General features: G+C 41.7%; 1 non-coding gene across 1 annotated transcript; it reads right to left on the reverse strand.

Moving 5' to 3' along the window:
- Window positions 1–674: 674 nt before the first annotated feature.
- LOC122239001 lies at window positions 675–779 on the reverse strand. The gene has a single exon (XR_006218121.1). It is a non-coding gene; the product is annotated as a U6 spliceosomal RNA (small nuclear RNA).
- Between the last annotated feature and the right edge of the window lie 4,472 nt (window positions 780–5,251).

Raw genomic sequence — 5,251 nt, forward strand, 5'->3', positions numbered from 1 at the left:
GTGTGCAACCGTTCTCCAGAACTCTTTTCCTCTTGCAAATTGAAACCCTGTTCCCATGAAACAATAACACTCCCTTCCTCTTTCCCCCCAGCCCCTGGGAAACACCATTCAACTTTCTGTCTCTAGGAATTTTACTGCTCTAACGACTTCACGTAAGTGGAATTCTTTAGTATTTGTGTTTTTGTGACTGGCTTATTTCACCGGGCATCATGTCCTGAGGTTTCATCCATATCGTAGCCTGTGCCAGACTTTTCTTGCTTTCTAAGCCTAGATAATATTGTACATATATATTATTTTATTATTTTTTTAATATGAAATTTATTGTCCAATTGGTTTCCATACAACACCCAGTGCTCATCCCAACAGGTGCCCTCCTCCATGCCCGTCACCCACCTTCCCCTCCTTCCCACCCCCCATCAACCCTCAGTTTATTCTCAGTTTTTAAGAGTCTCTTATGGTTTGCCTCCCTCCCTCTCTAAGTTTTTTTTTTTCCTTCCCCTCCCCCAGGGTCTTCTGTTAAGTTTCTCAGGATCCACCTGAGAGTGAAAACATATGGTATCTCTCTCTGTAAGACTTATTTCACTTAGCATCACACTCTCCAGTTCCATCCACGTTGCTACAAAAGGCCAGACTTCATCCTTTCTCATTGCCAAGTAGTGTTCTATCGTGTGTATGAAAATATGGAACGCTTCACGAATTTGCGTGTCATCCTTGCACAGGGGCCATGCTGATCTTCTCCGTGTTGTTCCAAATTTAGTATATGTGCGGCCGAAGCCGGCGCATAATATTGTGTATGTTGAGTAATAATGTATGTACCACAGTTTGTTGATCTGTTCATCTGTCAACGGACACTTGAGTCACTTCTGCCTTTTGGCTGTTGTGAACAGCCTTAGATCCCATGGGAGTGCTATCTTTAAAAAAAAATTTTTTTTTTCCCGCTGATTCCTTTTTGAGAGACAGAATGTGAGTGGGGGAGGGGCAGAGAGAGAGGGAGACACAGAATCCAAAACAGGCTCCAGGCTCTGAGCTGTCAGCACAGAGCCCCATGTGGGGCTCCATCATGACCTGAGCTGAAGTCGGACGTCTGACCGACTGAGCCACCCAGGCGCCCCCCATCTTTAATTTTTTTGAGAAACCTTCATACTAGTTTTCATAATGGCCCCACCATTCTGGTGTCCTTTTCACCCGGACTGTTTCCTCCTGACTAGCCTCCCAGATGGCATTGGTAAGAGCCTGGTGTGTGGATTGAGGTGGTGGCCATGTTAGGATGGAGGTCAGGACTCTATGTGGGCCTGTCTAGAGAATTTAGTCCCAAGGAGGCAGGTGGGCTGGAGACAAGGCAATCATGGTGGGTATTTGGAGACGCCAATAAAGAGAGTGGGATTTGCCCAAAGACAAATAATGTGTGCTTTCATCTGGGGGGGAGGCAAGGAGGTTCTTGATTGCCGGGTGTTTGGAGACCCAATACTTGTTCGCCCTATCACCTCCAAATCTTTTTTCAGGCTTTAGGTATAAGACTTAGAATAATTATAGGACAGATGGTAAAGAAGAGGAAGGGAAATGACGGGAGATAAGATAATTGTGGAACCCATACACTTTTTTGCCTGGTCGATTGTGGGGACAAGGGTGCTATTTGAATGAAAAAGATACTCCTTAGAAACAGAGGTGCTAGGGTGTGAGTTTAGAGCTGGCTCTTAATGCGGGAAACACCCATGTATTGAATATTGAAGCAATTTTAAGTATTTCTGTTTTCTAAATCTTGACGCTTCATTGCTAGGGCCAGCCTAGCATTAGTGTCCATTTGAAGGACGCAGTTTGTGGGTCATCAGGGTAAGGGCCTTCAGGACTGATTTAGGGGACTCGTGGTTATTGCTACAAGAATATCCTACTCTTTTCAAATCCGTTAACTTTGGCCTCCTCCCTTTTCATCGTGGAAAGAACTTTAGTCACAGTACACATTTTTTCTTAATTTTAAAACTAATATACAGCCACCACTGACCATGTTTAAAGTAAAAAAATATTTACCCTATCCCAAAAGGTAACCATTGTTTAACAGTTCATTTCCTTTTCTTCCAGAATGTTCTGTATCCTTGAGGCACATACATACATACACACAAATACTTAAAGTCCACAGTTTAGTTTCTATTACTCAGAACCCAAACACTACTATTTCATACAAACATGCAGACAGTACATTTACGCAACTCTTTACCATTATAAACTGCTTTCGTATAGTGTTGAACCTCACCCCAGTGATTTAAAGTTGGTCTTATTCCCAATTAACAGAAAGGAGGCCGGAGAGACTAAGACGCTTGTCCAAATTTACACTACGTGTTGGAAATGGGAGCTGGGACAGGAGCCCAGGTCTTCAAAGTAGGCTTTGTCCACCGATCTTTTCTTCCGGGTCACGGGTCTGTCGTGATCACTGGCATCCAGCTACCACCTTGCAGAGAGATTCCAAGACGCTACCCACACGCCCTCTTCATCAACTTACTAATCTTGATCTCTCCATGGGTGTCGATTGGTAAAAGACTTGATTTTATTTTGGGGGGTACAGTGAACTCATTTCAAGAGAAATGAAATATAATAAGAATTGAGGCTATCGGAAGAGGCCAAGTGGTAATACAATCTTAGAGAAGACAACCGTTAGCCAGGAAAAGATTTTTAGTATTCATGGGTGTGTTGGCAACAGCTCATTTGTAAAGTTGCTTTGATAATGTATGTCGATCGAAACATATATATATATATATATATATGTATGTATAATATATATAACATATATATGTTATATATTATATATTATATATTATATACATATTATATATATTATATATTATATATTATATATTATATATTATATATTATATATTATACATATATTATACATATATAATATATTATATATATTATATATTATATAAACATATATATAATATATGTATAATATACACACACACACATATAGTAGGGATTTGTAAGAAGGAAAATGGGGTAATCTTGTTCAGCTAAGTTTCAGGCCAAATGGGAAAGAGGTCTCGATCTGCCTGTTTGATATAGAACAATAACTATTTCTTTTCTGCTGCCTTTATCATTTTTAAGTACATAAGTGAATGAGGCACCATTTACCTAACGATATGTTGTCTCACCTAGTACAGGCTGGGAACACGGCCATAGATGTCGAGCAGCGACAGAAGTGCTTCTGGGATTTTGGAGGGGGATTCTCTTAACTTTTTAATTTCACCGTAGCTGGGCAGGGAATTGTGGATGGCTCATGTTTTATTTCCTTTTGTTATCAAATGTTCATAGTTTGCAAAACTAAAAGTGATGGGCTTTGTGTCCTTTATTTGCTACTCCCTGTGAGCAAGGTTGAGACAGAGAAAGAAGGTTCAGGAATGGCCATGTTGGTGGAGAATAGTGCTGCTGGTAACTGATAAATAGACAGGAGGGGGAAAAATATTCACTACTTCAGTTGTGTCCTGCTTAGGACTAGATTCAGTTTTATAGGGGCCAGCAATGTAACAGTGGCATAAGTAAAGATAAAAGTTAATTTCTCTGTCGCATAAAAGATGTTCAGAGTGGGCAGTCCAGGGATGGTATGGTTCCTCTATGAGGTTTGCAGGTACAGAGTTTCCCTCTAGTTCATTCGTCTGTCATTCTTAGGATGCAGTTTTTGTCTTTATGGTCTTTATGATCCAAGGTGGTTGCTAGAGCTCCAGCCATCATACCTGTGTTCCTTTTAAAGAGGAGGAACTTCCCAGAAATTCTACGTAATATTTCTGCTTATGTTTCATTGTCTAAAACCTAGTCATATGTTCACACTTAGCTAGCTGCAAGGTTGGCGGGGGGATATAGTATTTATTATGGGTGGCAATAAACTGGCATAAAAATTGAGGTTCTGGTACTGAAAAGTGGAGAGATCGATATCGAGAGGAACATAGCATCCTCTGACACAGGCCACCCATTTTGTTCCCCAAATACCCACCCCTACCGTTCTCTTAACCTTCCTGTTCCCTGGATCGTGGCGATAATGACTGGAGCTTCAGAGCCGTCTTGGACCAAGATGTAAACTTGGGAACGAAAGCCGCACACAGTAGAGCAGGCACATGGGAGCCGTGGACAGAGTCCCTCTAGACATCTGTGTGCAAGAGAAATACACACCTGTTTTGATTAAGTCCTTTTCGTTAGGGTATCGATGGAGGATGCCGAGCTTCGTGTTAACCAATACAAGTATAATGTCAACTTGCCGAATAGCTTTCTTTTTAAGATTGTGTCTTGCTTGGCCTGTTATCGTAGGCGGACTGGCCATCCGCTTATCCATCTTAAGCCCACTATGTAGCAGCACCCGGTGCCCATAGAAGGCTAACGTGGTAGTCCCATTCCAGTGAGGGACACACAAATCAATACCGTAAAGGGACTCCCGTTAGTTTAGTAGAAATCTGTATAGATCTGGAGCCCAGAGCCATCTACAATATTCTCTGCTGCCATCTTTAGACTGAAAAAAAACAAAAAAAAACTTTTATAAGTGAATTTGGGGTGTTGACTGTCGCATATTTTTCTTTATCATTAACTAAAAACTGTCATCATATTAATCACCCAGAATTATCGCCCAGATACACAAAATTTGTGTGTGCGTGTTTTTTCTTATATCAGAGGATGATGTTATCAGGTCAAACGCTAATTTTCTCTTGAGAAGCTTTCGGTATAATTGGAGCGGAATATCCTTACGTGAAACTGAAGACAGATTGGCTACTTTACCACCTGCTCATGAGGTGCTCAAGAGCATTTTTGTGAGAAGAAGTGTACTTTTCACATTAGCTTTTGTTTTTGTTTTTTTTTAAGTCTATTTATTTAGTTTTGAGAGAAAGAGTGAGCGAGAGAGGGAGAGAGGCTGAGAATCCCAAGCGGGCTCCACACTGTCAGCGCAGAGCCCAACGGGGGGCTTGAACTCGCAAACCGTGAGTGAGACCGTGACCTTGAGCCGAAACCAAGAGTTGGACGTTTAACTGACTGAGCCACCCAGGCACCCCTCCACGTGAGTTTTTCGAGTAAGCCGAATCCCTATTTACTTATTACTGTTGGCATTACAACAACCATCACGGCACCTTCCAAACAGGTATCACCTGATTTGATTTTCCATAGCAACCGCTATTTTATAGGCAAGGCAACCGAAGCTGATAGGATCTAGGCGACTTGCCCAAGTTCACGCCACCGGTAAACAGCAGAGCCAGGATTTGAATCCAGGTAGGGGACC

The sequence above is a fragment of the Panthera tigris genome, chromosome B2 (genome assembly GCF_018350195.1).
Source record: "Panthera tigris isolate Pti1 chromosome B2, P.tigris_Pti1_mat1.1, whole genome shotgun sequence".
NCBI classification, from domain to species: Eukaryota; Metazoa; Chordata; class Mammalia; order Carnivora; family Felidae; genus Panthera; species Panthera tigris.